Source organism: Camelus ferus, chromosome 13 (genome assembly GCF_009834535.1).
Source record: "Camelus ferus isolate YT-003-E chromosome 13, BCGSAC_Cfer_1.0, whole genome shotgun sequence".
In the NCBI taxonomy this organism is placed as follows: Eukaryota; Metazoa; Chordata; class Mammalia; order Artiodactyla; family Camelidae; genus Camelus; species Camelus ferus.
This window is the reverse complement of record NC_045708.1, coordinates 13,788,699-13,805,032: the sequence shown is the minus strand read 5'-3', so window position 1 is coordinate 13,805,032 and position 16,334 is coordinate 13,788,699. Positions and strand designations below refer to the sequence as shown.

Here is a 16,334-nt window from a genome sequence, read left to right as displayed (position 1 = left end):
TGCTCTAACACATCCATGAGACCATGAAAGATTGGATAGATGCTACCGAGAGGAAAATTGGAGTGATATGTCAGAGAGTCACTAGGTTGGGTGGTGCTTTGGATTAGGAAGTCAGGGGAGGCTTCTGTGAGGAAGTGACATCTGAGCTGAAGCCTGAAGGATGAGGAGAAATCCTGATGTTGAAAGAATGGGGTTGGGAAGGAGCAGTCAGAGATAGAGAGGGCAGCAGGTGCAAAGGATGGGAAGGGGTACTATGGAACCAAGGAGGAAAAAGGAGCTGTGACTGGCTGGAGCAGTGAGAAAGACCCATTCAGAGAGGAGGGGGCAGGCGGGAGGTGATGAGGACCAGTGCAAGTTACTGTGGAGTTGGAATTTTACTCTGAGAGCAATGGACTCTCTCTGCAATTCTATGAGAAGGGGGCAAATATGCTTTTGTTCACATTTTATGAGATCAACCTGGCCACTGTGTAGCAAATGGATTAGAGCAGGGTCAGCTGGGAGAAGGTTAGTGGGAAGATATTGTGGTAATAGAAGTTAAAGATGGTGGTGGCGGTGGTGGTGATGGTGGTGATGGAGAGCAGTGGATAGACTGGGTGTGAGGGTCAAGGGAAAGGGAAGAGTCAAGGGTGCTTCCTAGGTTATGGGTCTGTGGAATTAGATGGGTGATGGTGCCATTCATAGAGGTAGGAAAGCTATGGGGAGGACCAGATTGGAGTTGGCATTGGTGGAAATCTAGAAATGTGTCTTGGACCTAATGAGTTTAGGGAAAATCATGTATCCAGGTAGAGTTTATAGTTGGATATATAAGTTGGAGCTGAAGATAAAATTTAGCAGTCATGAAACTATGGATGGTAATTAGTACCGTCCAACAGGACCCTCTGTAGGCCGCAAGTGGGTTGAAGGCCAGTTATAAGTTCCATGACAGCAGGGACCATGCCTGTCATTGTCATGGCTCTCTGCCCCCAGCACCTACAACCCAGCACATAGCAAGTGTTTGTTAAGTCAGTATTGAAGACTTAAAGGGAAAAAAAGCAAAGCCAAAGACAGAATCTCTTTCTTCAAGGAGCTTATGTCATGCGAGACCATTCCGAGGCAAGCACACAGCTCGAATGCACAGAACAAAGAGCTGCATAACCAGGTTGGGATCTAGGGCCATCTGAGCCGGGGCTGACATTTACCTTAACGTCACAGAGCCTGCCCTGGTGGGTGGTCCAAATAGGCTAAGTACACTTGCGGGGGAAGCATTTAAAGAGCTTGGGAACAAGCATTTCCAAGCCCTTGAGAAGTGTTTAGCACAGCCTCAGAGGGTTTATGCACTGTTTGTTTTTACTTTCCTGTAGCACGTTTTGTGTATCTTGGTGACTGCCCTTGTCCTGTTGCATTGCAGTCCTTTACTTTGCAGACATCCTTACCATCCTCCCACCGATCCACAAATCTGCAAACTTTGCAAGGGTAGGGGGCTTTATCTGATCTAGCTTCATAACTTCAGAGGCTGGCTGGGTGCTGGGCATGTGACAGATAATAGATAACCAATGTTCATAACAGATCATAGAAGCTCAAAAGGTTTATTGAATAAATGAATTCTGAGTCATTTATTGAAGCAAGTTCTTTAAGGATCTCTCTTAGGTAATGCTTCTTGGAATTACTGTATATGATTTAATGGCAATAATGGTAATAGAATTACTATATATGATTTAATGGCAATAGAAGTACATTTGGGGTTTTAAAACTCACTACCTGGTAGCTGTGTGATCTGGAGTAAGTCTCTTAACCTCTCTGGGCCTTGGTTTCTTCTAAATATCCTAGAAATGGTCTGTAATGCCTGGTTTCTTGCTTTTCGTAGCATGGATGAATTTATATGTGTTCTTTTGGGTGGCCGGGTGCTCCTGGCTGAGCTGAAGCTAATGCAGGACACTTAGGTGGTTGCAAACTCTGCTTGGGGAAGGTAAGACTGTGCAGAAAGCTTTGGGTGCTGGTGCCCGGGACCAGAGGTGGAAAAATTGGAAAAGTGCCTGGTGGAGAAAAGCACTGAAACAAAGAGTCTGTGTTATTTTTTATAACAAAAAATAATCAAGGTATCCATGAAGGTCAGTCCATCAGCAAGCGTGGTTGATTCTCCCTCCAAAATATCTCTCAAATCGACCCACCTCTCACCATCCCCTCTGGCCCCAGCTCCAGCCCCTCCCCCACGCCCATTCTGTAGCAGCCTCCTCACTGCTCTCTCTGCCTCCCCAGTTGCGTGTCCCAACGGAGTGGCATTTTAAAAATATAAATCAAATCACATCCCTGTCTTGCTTAAAACACTTTGGGGATTACATCACGCTCACAGTAAAATCCAAACTCCTCGCTTTAGTCTTAAATAAACTGGCCCAGCCTGCCTCTCTCACTTCATCTCCCACCTCTCTCTCTCTCTCCAACCCGTGTTCTGGTCGTTTCCCCACTTCTCACTCCCTTGCTTTTGGCAGGATGGCTCTTAGGTCTCAGCATAAATTTCACCTCCTCAGAGGGGTCCTCCCTGACTACCTGATCCCAAGGTACAGCCTTCCATTAGTTTATATAATTAAACAGCATCCTCTTTCTTTCCTTAGCTATCATCACAATTTTTAATCTGTCTGTTCATTTGCTTGTTTATCACCTCTCTCCCCTACTAGACCACAAATTCCACAAAGAACAAATACCATGTCACATTTATTCCCCACGTCACATTTATTAATCTCCTGGCACATAGCAGATGCTCAAGAAATCGTCGTAGCATGAACAAATTCTCTCCATTCAGCATGGACCCCAGCATGGCTCCGATACAGCGAGGACAGAGGGGGAAAGAGGGCTATGTTGGCATCTTGAGGCTTCAGCGTGGGAAGCACTGGACCACAGCGCCCTAGCAGATGCAGAAATTTGATCACCCGCAGAAATTGCTCCCAGGCCTCGGCAGGCAACCCCAGTTTGCCTAGCATGGAGTGTGCAGGACTACCTCTTCCCCCGAGACTTCCAGAAACACTTAAAGGAAGGAGCTTTGTGGGGCTCTGAGATCCTATGCAGTTGATGGAGCCCCACGCTGGCGGGTTTTGTATATTTATGTTGATGACACTTGCTAGTGGTTGCCCACCTTCCTTATGGCCCTTCCCTGTCAGCGGTAAATAAAATTGCACCCGGATTTATTAAGTACAATCTGCGTCCCTGCCAGAGTTGTAAGCTCCAACAGGGAGTGCCCTTGGAAAGTTGGCTCTGATAGAGGCCGAGGGCCTTCGGGAAACAATATGACTTAGTTCTGGGGAAAAGGCATGAGCAGAATCATCTCTCACAACTGGTTCTTTGTTCCTCCCATTTGCAACTGTTCAGTGGCCAGTGTAACACCAGCAAGAAGCATAACCTTAACCTGGCTCCTGCAGGAAGTTTGTGGCCTGTGCTCAGCCCTCTGTTTCAAGGTAAAGAAGAGGGGGATGGTACTTAAGAACCAAGGGATGCTCATCCACCTACTTCACTCCTGGGTGCCCCAGACATCCCCACGGTCAGTGCTTGTCGGCTCCAGTTCCTAAACCCTCACCATGGAATCAGAGGGAACAGCCATGTTGGCAGAGTTGCCCAGGGTCTGGCCAGGAACGTGGTCCAGAGAGAAACAATGACCACTCTTCCTTCTCGCCAAGGAGCATTTCTGTTTGGGGTGGGAAGAGGTGCAGGGGGAGGCTGGGGCTTATGGCTTGCAGGCCAAAGACAGCCCACCGGGGTCTTCTGGGGCGCACGGGCTGGCGGCTGTGGCCGTCCCTTCTTGTCTTCATTTGTGAGAATATACAAACTCATTCTTTGATGGAGCTTGGACCCAGAGATCCTCTTCTGATAGTGGGAACAATGATCCCCACCCTGTAGATGGTTGTGAGGACAGATGAGATCGGGTAGACCAAGGGCTCGGCACAGTGCCCGGCGCTGGCCCGGCTGCCCCTGCCCCTCCCCCACCTTGGTTTCATCTCTCATAGCAGAACCAGGACCTTGGCAGGTCACTCTCAACGGGCTGCCAATCCAATTTACTAAAGTATCCACATGAGAACCTATCACACATCTTAACAGCACCCTGTTCGCATTATCCACAGTGATGCTAATGAAAACAGCTGTGATTTAGCGTGCACTCTCTGTGTTCCGGGGCATTTTCATCTATCAACAGATCTGGTCCTCGCAACAGTCCTGCAAGGTAAGTCTTTATTCTGATCCCCATTTTGTAAATGAGGACAATGGGATTCCAGAGAGGTGAAGGGAATTAGGGGGTAGAGCCAAGACCTGAACCTGGGACACCTGCCTGTCTCCTCAGCACTGTGTTGCCTCTCCCTGACCTGCTTGAGGACTTTCCATGACCTGCTTTAACTGTGATCCTCCCTCCCCACTCAGGAGCCTTGCCCCAGTGGTGACAGTCACTGTAGACACGTGGACAGGTCTATCAATAGGACTAATTGATCTGTGGCTCCCCTGGGCTCTCAGAGGTGATTAATTGCAATGACACATTCCCAGCAAGTTTGAAGGTGGTTTTTCTCCCTCTGAAACTTTGTCTCTCTGAGGTTGGACCCTGGACTCATTCCCCAGAGAACGGAGAAGCCTGATTTGGTAACCCCAGGAGCAGTCGGGGGCCTCCCAGGAGCTAGGCTGTTGCCATGGCATCTGTCTGCCTTAGCTTCTCTGAGGCCGGGCCTGGCCGGCGCGGTCCAGCTGAGCATCAGATCATGCCAGGCTGGTGGCAGTGTTGCCAAGGTGATGCCAGCCTCTGAGATGCTCTGGTGTTGTGCATATTGGAGGAACGCCAATGGGAGGCAGGGACAGGGCTTCAGAAGGACATCTCCCTCCTAGGGACTGGTCTTCAGCTCCTGAAAATTCCCTGCCTGGGGATGTCTCCCTAAGAGCCCAGCACAGTGCCTGGCACACACGCTCACTCATTTACTTATTAGTTCAACCCATGTTTATCGGGCACACTTGGTGCCAAGCACTGACACTGATGCAGGGAGGGAGTGAAAACACACACAGGGCTGACCCTCACAGGGCTTACATTTTCGTGGAAGAGGAAACTGCTCATGGATGCCAAAGAGCAGCTGTGACAAATGCCACCAAGAGAGTCACATGGTGCTTGTCTGACGTAGGGGAATTTGACCTAATCAGTGAGATCGGAAAGTCTACTTGAGTTGAGATCTGAATGAGTAGGTGCTAACTAGAAGAGAAGCAGGAGGAGGAGGAGGAAGAGCAGAGTCAGAGGGAACAGGATGTGCAAAGGATGTGCAGTGGAGACATCTGTATGGGACAGGATGAGGACCGGACCAGGCAGGGCCTTGCAGACTGTGCTAAGGAATCTGGCTTCCATCTCAAGGGCAATGGGAAGTCATTGGAAAGCTTTAAAGCAAGGGGTGATGTGATCGGACCAGTTTTGAAATGAATGCATAGCTGCAGAGTGAAGCTTTGGAGGGACGGCTCCAAGCAGATGTGGAGAGATCACCGGTGGTGGGAAAAGTACTCAAGACGTATTTTGAAACTATTTTCCAAATCTGTCCCCTATGTGCCTTCCTCACCGACACCACCTTGGCTCAGGCATCTTCATCTCCTTCACGCAGTTCTAACCAGCCCCTAACTGGACCACTGGCCTCTGCTGTTTCCCACCTGTCATCCACCAGGCAATGGCTGGCAGAGATCCCATTCAAAACTCTAAGTCTGATCATGCGCCGCCCCGTGGAGGCCACGGTGGTTCTCTGTGTCTTCTTTCAGCCTGAAATGTGGGGATCTTTCATTGTAGTCACATTCTCTCCCCTCCCCAGGTTCCCCTTGGCTTCCGGAACACAGGGTGACTTTTATCTCCAGGCAGACTCTCTGCCTAGAATGCCATTTTCTCCTCCCAGTTCCTGGCAGGTCTGCCTCATCCTTCAAGAAAACCCTGGGGAGTCCTCCTGGATGGCTCCAGCCGCCTATCTTTCCCATACCTTGGTCCAGATCCTGATTTATTTCCATGCTGCCTCTGTAGGTAACAGAGAGAATGATGTCTTGTGGAGCATCTACCCAGACCAGGCTCTCAAAAGCATATTAATTCATTTCAGCCTGATAACAACTGGCACATAAAGAAAATATTATTTGCATTTTAGAGATGTGGAAACCGAGGCTCAAAGAAGGGAAAGAACTCCCCCAAGGTTATGCTGCAAATAAGTGGCAGCAGTGGGGTCTGTCTGCTCTGAAAATCCACTCTGTTTACACCACAGCCTGGGATGGAGGGGTGGGGGGGGCATCATTTGACCTCTTGGAGTTCATCAAACCAGGGAAGGGATGGAATCAGAAAACAATGTAACTAAATGGAGGTAAGTCTCTCGCTCCCTCTGTGACTGCTCCTTGCTCAAGGTCACTCTGTCTCAGACAATGATATTAATACTGAGTGTTCATATGTTATAAACATCTACAGGTTATAAATGTCTATGTTATAAATAACATGAACGTATTTATCACACATGTGTATGTGTCAGGCTCTATGCAAACTGCTTAGCTAGCATCATCCCAACAAAAACTTGACAAGAACCCTGGAAGAGAGGTGCTGTGATCATGCCCTCCCCACTCCCGTGGAGGGGAAACTGACGCTCACACCCTGCACCGAGCTGGCCCCCAAGCCCACAGTCCCTGCCTCTATGAAATACACCTTGAACATCTACAGGGAATGGTTTACCCTGGGTCTCAAGGTCATTAGGGGTTCAACTACTCCTGTGGTCCACGTAGCTTTTCCTAGAGCCTGAACCCCACTGATTCCCCTGATCAGGCTCTTCATGTGCTCCTGGAATTCCCTGGCAGGAAGGAGGCAATCTTTGTTTCAGTTTACTGTGTTTCATATATTCATCCACCCATCCAACCATCCATCCAACCAACAAACATGTATTAGTACCTACTGTGTGCCATGCCCTACTATGTGCTGGGACTATGCGGATCAAAAAGGTCTGGCCCTGGGGAACCCGCAAGCCAGTACTGTTTCCTGCCCACCAAGGCTATGGGTGACAATGCAGGGACCAATTAGAAAGTCTGATTTCTGGACATACCCAGTGACTGTCAAAGTTCGGTAGCCTGAGGGCATGCCAGAAAATCTGTATTTTTTCCACCTCTGGTAAAGTCTGGAGCAGAGGCATCCAATTGATGGGAAAAGGAATTAGCTCAGCTGTTGCTTATCCCTCAGGAACATCGACAATGAGGAGACAGCTTGCAGAGTCTGGGCAACGTCGTCATGGTTGGATTTCCCCTGCAGGCAGCTTGCTGAGATTTTTCTAGAGGCAGATTGTCGCAGCTTCTCCATCCGCATCAGCTCAGGAGGCATCTCTCAACATCTTGCCCTTCCTGTTGGCGCTGCTGCCAGTGGGCTGGCTGTAAGGCAAGTGCTGCCCTCCTGAAGAAGCTACTATATCAGCGGGCATGGATTCTCTGCCTCTGTACGCCAGGCTCTTTGTAGGCGATGTCACCACTCCCCACAATGACCCTGGAATGTAGGGGCTATTGTCCCCATTTTACAGGTGGAAACATTGAGGCTCACTGAGGGAGGACACTCAGCCCAAGATCAGACAGCCAGGCAGTGGAGCACCAGGCCAGGAGCCCGGGTCCCTCTGATGCAAACCTGTATCTTCTGCATTATTTCATGGTCCTGCCTGCAGGTAAGCACTATACTAAATGGTAGTGTCTTCTAAGTTTATGATTCTTTTGCTTGTGGGAATTAAGGAGGTCTGAGTACTTCAGAGAGCACAGAGAGGAAACATGAGAGACCATGAAATACAGCTCCCAGCTTACATAAAGATAGTATCTAAAAGCTGGGAATCTGGAATCCATTTGCCTAGTTAATGTGGTGGTTGGATTTCCAGACTGGCCCACAAAGTCCCATCTGACCCTTAAAGACTTGGAGGATTGCTAGCTGTATTTCAATTACACTGAGCTGTTACTTATAATCCTGTTGCATCAAGAAACGCATTTCAAGATTTCACTCATAATACCAACAACAGGTCTCTCTTCTTCAATGCCCCGCACCCACAAGCCACAGCCTCAGAGTTCCTCCAAAAAGGCAAGGATAAGGCTTGATTCCTTTATCCTGAAGGTAAAGACCCCTCTGCGTACTGGTGAACACGCCACATCTAAGACAGTGCTTAATGCACAGCAGGTTCTCAGGACATGTTGACTGGAGAAAAAATAAAAGACTGAACGTGAGGAGTGCGGAGGATGGTGGGCAGGAGGGAAAGGGAGCAATCAGGACGGGAAAGAGTGATGGATAGACAGGAAGGCGATAGTTTCGGTCATCGTGCAGGTGTTTTCAGGGCAGATTCTGCAGGTAAGCCGGCCAGACGTGCCTGTGCTATACTTGGTCTCCACCTATATAATTTTGCTTCCAGCTGGCTGGCCTGTCACAAAGATAGAGTTCTTCAGTGGCAGGGAAGGCGGTCCTGGCTGCCCTCCATCGGGGCACCTATGCTGTTAGACCAGCAGCTCCCCCAGGCCCTGGCTGCCAGTGTGGGGCTGTGAGGGCTGAGCTTGTGCCTCACAAATGCCTCCTCATGCTGGGAGTCCATTTGCCCTTTCCTGATGGAAGAGACTTTGTCTGGCAGACAGGCATTGCTGGGTGTTGCCATGGTGATGGCTATGATGTCACTCGAGAGTAAATCAAATTGCAAGTCTCACGGTAGAACAGCTCTACATTGGGAGGGTGGTCAGGAAGGAGGAAGGGGAGTCGCAGGGTTGGTCTGCGCTGTGTCAGTCACCCACCTCTCTCGCTGCTTGGTCACCTGAGATGAGGCCCGTTGGTTCATTCTTTCATGCCAATTGTTTTTGGAGCACCTACTATGGACCAAGCTCCGTGCTAGGTACTGGGGATGGATGTGCAGATAGAGTGATGTGGTGCCTGTGTGTCTGCACAGTTTAGTCTGGAGGGAGGGACAGGCACATAAGAAATCACACCATAACATGTCACCACCATTGTGATTAGTTTGCTCTGGCCGCCATAACAAAGTCCCCCTGACTGGGTGGCTTAAACAACAGAAACTTCTGTTCTCACAGTTCTGGAGGCTGGAAGTCCAAGATCAAGGTGTCAGCAGGATTCGTTTCTTCTGTGGCCTCCTTTTGGCTTGTAGGTGGCTGTCTTCTCCCTGTGTCTTCACACGGTTTTCCGTCTTAAATTTCTGTTCTCATAAGGACACCAATCTTACTGGATTAGGGCCCACCCTAATGACCTCATTTTAACATAATTACCTCTTTAAAGATCCTGTGTCCGAGGGGGAGGGTAGAGCTTGTGCTTGGCGTGCACGAAGACCTGGGTTCAATCCCCAGTACTGCCATTAAAAAGAATAATGATACTAACTACTGTGTATAAAATAGATAAACAGCAGGTTTCTACTGTAGAGCACAGGGAACTGTATTCAATATCTTGTAGTGACCTATAATGAAAAAGAATAAGAAAAGGAATGTATGTATGTACATGTGTGACTGAAACATTACGCGGTACACCAGAAATTGATGCAACATGGTAAACTAACTATACTCCAGTAAAAAAACAAACAAAAATCCAAAAGCAAAACAAAAATAATAAACAAACAAACCTAATTTCCTCTGTCCCCCCAAAAATGATTGAAAACCAAATATTCTTAGAAAAAAAGAGAAAACCAAAAATTAAGAGTGACTCAATAACTTAAGGAAAAATAGACTCTGTGTCCAAATATAGTCAGACTGTGACGTACTGGGAGGTGAGGACTTCTGCGTGTGAATTTCAGCCCATCACAGGAAGTTGGGAGACTATATAAGGGAGGATCCAAGCTAGCGGACTGGAAGAGGGGAAAGGAAGTTCTTCCTGATGAACTGCCATTTCAATAGAGACTTGGAGGACAAGAAGGAGTTTTCCAGGAAGGGAGGGGGAAGATGAGATGAACTTCTAGGCAGAGGAAACAGATGTGTAAGGGCCAAGAGCTGGGAAGTCTCCTGATGAATTCTAGGAATTAAAAGAAGACCAGTGTGGCTGGCATAGAGTGAATGGTGTAAGAGGTAGGCGGATGCCAGATCACACAGCACCTTTCAGGCAACGGTAAAAATCTGGACTTTTTTCTATGAGCAATGGGAAGCAACTAATGGGTTTTAAGCAGAAGAGCAACTTGATTAGAATCTTTGGAAAGACAGCTCTTCCAATGGTTTTGGAGGGATACCCAGAGGCTACCAGAGGGAGTGAGTAGGGAACTTCAGAATTCTTCTTGGTCCTCTGGTCACCACCAAACGTCCTGACAGTTATCTGAAGATACAACCATTTGAAGGCCAAGATATTTCTCCGAGAGTTTCCTCTCACCCTTTCTTCAGTCTGGCTAGTTATTTGAGGACACCCATTCTGGAGCCTACTTCATTTTACAGCTCTGATAGAGAGTTAGAATTGCTTTGAGTGTGAAATTGATGGACCCTTCAACATCTTCTAAAGGCAATGTGTTTGATGACATAGGATGCCTGTGTTTTGCCTGCCAGGCCCTGTCCCTCCTTTTTATGGTAGAAGATTTGATGCTTCTTTTGTGAGTGATCCTTCCTTAACCATGGGCAGGTCTGGTGGGGCTGTCACTCAAGATGTCTTGCCCATCACCCAGCCAAGAGATGGACACAGGACCCAGGACTGCTCCCAGAATCTGAGTCTAAAGGAGAGTAACATGAAGACAGTGACAGGTGAACATGATTCTGGCAGGGATTATGTTTTGGTTTCCTGCCCCATGGATTCTTGGTTTCTCATTCTCTCTGAGAACTAGTTTGTGTGTTTGTTTCACTTTTTTCTTCAATCTGTAAGCTCTCCCACATCTTCCCAGTAAATTTCATTGCCTGAGTGAGCCAGTGCCTTTTTGTTGCATGCACTCAGGTCCCTAACATCAGTCTTGGCTGCTGAAATCTGACATGGTGGCATGAAGAAGCTTGGACTCAGGAAAAGCCTCTTTTCCAACTGTCCTTTGGAGGGGGGGCATTAAACATGCTCCCTTAAGACAACTCAGAGGCACCACATCACGTGGCTCTCTCCCTTGCAGTGTCTTGATCACATGAGGGTGAGTCAAATTTCCCAGCTTGCTTTGGATTTCTTTTTTTTTTTTTTAAACTGGCATATGGGACTACCTCCCAAGCTTTAATTTTTTAATTTTAATTTTATTTTTTAAGGAAAACAATGGTTTTTATTTTTATTTTTAACACCTTTATTATGGTATGATTCCTGTACAGTAAACTACACATATTTCAGGTGTACAATTTGATAAATTTTGATAGATGTGTATACCAATGAAAACACCACCACAGTCAAGATAGCTAACATTTCCATAAGTTCCCAAAAGGTACAAATTTTGAATTCTCAAATTATCCCTTCCCACCCCCTTTACCTACTGGTAACCATAAGTTGCTCTCTATGTCTATGAATCTGTCTTTCTTTTGTAGATAAGTTCATTTGTGTGCTTTTTTTTTTTTAGATTCCACATATAAACAATGTCATATGGTACTTTTCTTTCTCTTTCTGATTTTCTTCACTTAGAATGACAATCTCCAGGTCCATCTATATTGCTGCAAATGACATTATTTTCATCTTTTTAATGGCTGAGTAGTATTCCATTATATATATATATCACATCTTCTTTATCTAGTCATATGTTGATGGACATTTGGATTGTTTCCATGTGTTGGCTATTGTAAATAGTGCTGCTATGAACATTGAGGTACATGTGTCTCTTTGAATTATATTTTCCTCCAGATATATGCCCAGGAATGGGATTGCTGGATCATATGGTAAGCCTATTTTTAATTTTTTGAGGAATCTCCATATTGTCCTCCATAGTGGCTGCAACAATTTACATTCCCACCAACAGTGTAGGAGGGTTCTTTTTTCTCCATTAACTTCTTGTCTTTGTCTGTTCTAGGTTGACACGGAGGCCACAGCTATGAGGGAGGGTTCCTGGATTCTGCATGACAGCATCAAATGCTGCAAAGAAATGGAGCTTCAAATAGTGGGAAAATGAGAAAGCTACTGGTGGCCCTCCTGATGGCAGCCCCAGCAGAGCAGTAGGCCAAAGTCACTGCTGGAGATGCAGGGAAGCGTTGGTGGAGAAGAGACTGGGCCACTGAATTTTTCAGGGAAGAGGGGAGAGATGGGCATCAGTAACCAAGGGACCTGGATCCCCCCAGCTTGCTGGCTGTGTGACTTTGAGCAAGTTCCTTGGATACTCAGTTTCTTTACTTGCCAAATTGAGAGAAATGTTAAGCCTACCGCTTCAAGGTTGTTGAGAGAATTAATTCAGCACATAGAGGTCAGAGTTTTCAGGAATTTGGTCCACATATCACTGCTGAAACATTAGATCATGTCAGTTGGTACCCAAATAAGCCAATTCTCTTTCTAACAGTTGTGTGTTTATGTGTGCGGACATCGATGTGAATGGTGAGCACCCCACGGCTGCAATTCTGTGGATGTTATTCTTCAGGACAAGGCCAAATTAAAAGCTAGTCACTTTAAAGAAAAATTATCAAGTAAATAATAGGACAGATAAGAAAAGGGTGCGGCCATCAGACAAAGGCAGCTTTGGACATGGCACTTACAGAGGGAACGTCGTGAAGATGGATGTTGCTGGTGAGGGTGGCAGGGCAAAGGGAAGCAAGGCTGAGCTGGGCTGGATCTGGGCCCAGGAGGGTCAGAGATCCCTGCAGAATATTCTGCCTCAGGCCATGGTGAGGAGGTGTCTGAAGCTCCCCCTGAGCTGGCCTTCTGGACGGGATCTCTGTGTACCTCCTGATGTCCTAGGTGTGGTTGTGGTACCTGCTATATCTTGGGAAGATGAACTCTCGTCCCCCACCCCCAGGGGTGAACTGTGCTGTGGCCGCAGGGGCAGAGGAGAGTGGCCTCCATCTCTCCTCCCTCTGCTTCTAGGCTGATTCCTTGCTAAATTCCCTCTCTCCAGTCAGGCATCGGTGGGAGCCATGGGTTTGGGGATCAGATAGGGCTGGGTTTAAATCCTGTCTCTGCCATTCACTGGCTTTGAAACCTTAGGTAAATTCCCTCCTGCTCTGAGCCTCGGTTTCCTCATCTGTAAAATGAGAGTGATACAATTTTTTTTTTTTGAAAATGTGTTCTCTGCTGAATTCCCAAAAAGATTTGGAACAGCAGCAGGTAGAGGTTATAATGGCCTGGTGACTCATGCAGCTGCTGAGAGGACAGATGGGATGCCCTGCTAGAGCACCCAGCACAGGGCTCTATAAATATGTGGGTCTTTACCGGCTCATATAAGGCCCAACTCACCCCCAGGCCTCCGTGTGTCTACCCGTGGGAGGGATCGGCTGTGGGAAAGTTGGGTGGGACCCTCTCCAAGATTCCACCTGGCTCAAACACACCCTCTTCTCCGTGCCAGGCTTTGTCCTGTTCTGAAAAAAGCTGGCAGGCAGGATGGGTTTTATGCATCTTCCCATTCTGCTTTCTCTCCCGTCTGTCTCAGGGAAGCGGGTTTAGAATCAGAGAGACCTGTACTGGAAGCTCAACTCTATCACTAGCAGCCAGGTGACTTTCAATCTCTATATGCCTCCATTTCCTCATCTATCAAGTGGGAATAAAAATAAGGACTTCGTATGGGTTCTTATAAGGAGGAAATAAGATGAGGAACGTGAAAAGGCCCAAGAGGGTCCCCAGATCATAGCAGGTGGCCCTGAGACTCTCATCCCTTCCCTTCCCAGCAGAAACTCAGGATCTCGTGTTCCAAAAATACATCCCACGACCTCAATTTCCCCCCAATGACAACCCCAGCTCCTTCTCCTCCCCTCTCTGTTTGTCTCTCTCTGCTGTGGATCCTGCACAAGGTGACTGAAGGCAAGAAACTACTGCGTATGTGTGTCTAGGGCTCTTGGCTGGGAGTGGAACTGGGGCGAGGGGCAGCTGGCTGAGTGACAGCAGCCTTCGGGGAGGGCCTTGGCATGGGTGAGTGAATGCAATTAGCACTGACGAGGCCCAGGGTTCCCTCTCCATATGGGCCCATATGGGCCACTGCATTCCACTTAATAAACACTGATGAGCAGCGTTTGAGCAGGGCACCGGCCCAAGGTGGGTGGGTGGGAGACGCAGGGATGGGCCCCAAAGCAACAACGGCAATAACAATAGCCACCACTGCCCAAGAGCTTAGCCTGGTTGTTCTAAGAGTTTTCTGTGATTACTTTATTTAACCCTGATCTTTGCTCTTTGAGAGTTCATACTATACCTGTAGTAACCTATAATGAAAAACGATGTGAAAAGCAATATATGGATGTATATGGATGACTGAAACATGATGATCTACACCAGAAATGGACACAACGTTGGAAACTGACTGTATTTAAAAAAAAAAACAACTGAATAAAAAGAGTTGATACTGATGTTAATGATGATTCTAACTTCCATTATTTAGTACTTACCCTGCTCCAGGCACTGGGTTGAGCACTGTCCACGTATTTTCTCTTATTCCCCAGCAACCCTGTGAGGCAGATACCATTTTACAGGTGAGGGAACTGAGGCTCCTGTAAGTTCCCAATGCTGGATCAGTGCTTCTCACGCTTTTGTGTACACATAGAACAGATGACGACCTTGCTCCATTCCAGGTTATTCTGATCCAGAAGGTCTGGAGCGGGGCCTGAGATTCTGTGTCTCTAACTGGCTCTGGGAGATGCTGATGCAGCTGTTCCTCAGCCCGCACTGGAGGTGGGAGGTCCTAGATCACCCAGCTGCAGAGCGGCTGATCTGGGATCTGAAGACACACCGTCACAAGCTAAACTGAGCATGGGACCAACTTTAAACAGCACATAAGGACAGTGAAAAGAGAAAGGGACACTTTCTCTTTTTATAATTGAAGTATAGTGAGTTTCCAACGTTGTGTCAGTTTCTGGTGTGCAGCATAGTGTTTCAGTCATCCATATACATACATACATTCCTTTTCATATTCTTCTTCATTGTAGGTTACTATCAGATATTGAATATAGTTCCCTGTGCTGTACAGTAGAAACTTGTTGTTCACCCATTTTATATATAGTAGTTAGCACCTGCACATCTCAAACTCCCAGTTTATCCCTTCCCACCCCCTTCCCCCACTGGTAACCATAAGTTTGTTCCCTATGTCTGTGAATCTGTTTCTGTTTTGTAAATAAGTTCATTTGTGTCTTTTTTTATTCCATATGTAAGTGATATGATACGGTATTTTTCTTTCTCTTTCTGGCTTACTTCACTTAGAATGAACATCTCCAGATCCATCCATGTTGCTACAAATGACATTATTTTATTCTTTTTTTTTTTTTTACAGCTGAGTAGTATTCCATTGTAGAAATATATCACAACTTCTTTATCCAGTCGTCTGTCAGTGGACATTTAGGCTGTTTCCATGTCCTGGCTACTGTAAATAGTGCTGCTATGAACATTGAGGTGCATGTATCTTTTTGAATTGGAGTTTTCTCTGAATATATGCCCAGGAGTGCGATTGCTGGATCATAAGGTAAGTCTATTTTTAGTGTTTTAAACAGTCTCCATACTGTTTTCCATAATGGCTGCACCAAATTGCATTCCCACCAATGGTACAAGGAGGGTTCAAGAAAGGGACTATTTCTGAGGGATGAAGGAAAGCTGCATGGAGGAGGCAGTCTGAGTAGGACCACAGAGGTGGAAGGGAAGGGGCGTCCCAGGTTCAGGGAACCCGTGAACAAGAACACTGAGCAGGAAGAGAGTGGGATGTGTTTGAGCGATACCAAAGCATATGGCATGTTCTGAACTGAATTGTATCCCTCCAGATTCGTATGTTGAAGTCCTATCACCTAGTAATTTGGAACGTGACCTTGTGTGTGGAAAATAGGATTGTTGCAGATGTGATTGGTTAAGATGAGGTCCTATCGGAGTAGAGTGGGCCTCTAATCCAATATGACCTATGTCCTTACAGAAAGGACACATGTCTTGCCTCTTAGAGAGAGCAACATACATACAGAGCTAAGGCATAAACTGAAGTATTTCTAAGAACTGATTCAAGTTTATCTCCTTACCTGAGGTCATCAGGGAAGAAATGGAGCAAGAATTGGAAGGTATTGTGAGTCCTGCTATGTGTCAAAGACTGTGCTAGGCGCTCTCCATGCGTAATTTCATCTTCACTGCACTCTTAGAAGGGAAACCTTGCAATCTTCACTGCACAGAGGATAAGACCGAGGGTCAGAGAGTTTAGGTCACTTGCCCAAGGACCCACAGATAAGAAATAGCACAACAGACATCAAAACCCAGTGATCTAACTTCTGCCATCCCTTCCACTATCACAGAACACCTAGTGATGGAAAAGATGACCCAGAACCTGGCCACCATTCGAGGGAGGAAATGAATCCAAGAT

The 16,334-nt window shown here is 47.0% G+C and overlaps 1 long non-coding RNA gene across 1 annotated transcript; it reads right to left on the bottom strand.

Moving 5' to 3' along the window:
- Positions 1-277: 277 nt before the first annotated feature.
- LOC116668159 lies at positions 278-15,641 on the bottom strand. Its single transcript, XR_004325227.1, has 5 exons — positions 15,567-15,641; positions 4,355-4,365; positions 1,485-1,492; positions 1,103-1,104; positions 278-287 (listed from the first exon to the last, which is right to left on the bottom strand). It is a non-coding gene; the product is annotated as an uncharacterized LOC116668159 (long non-coding RNA).
- Positions 15,642-16,334: the final 693 nt, after the last annotated feature.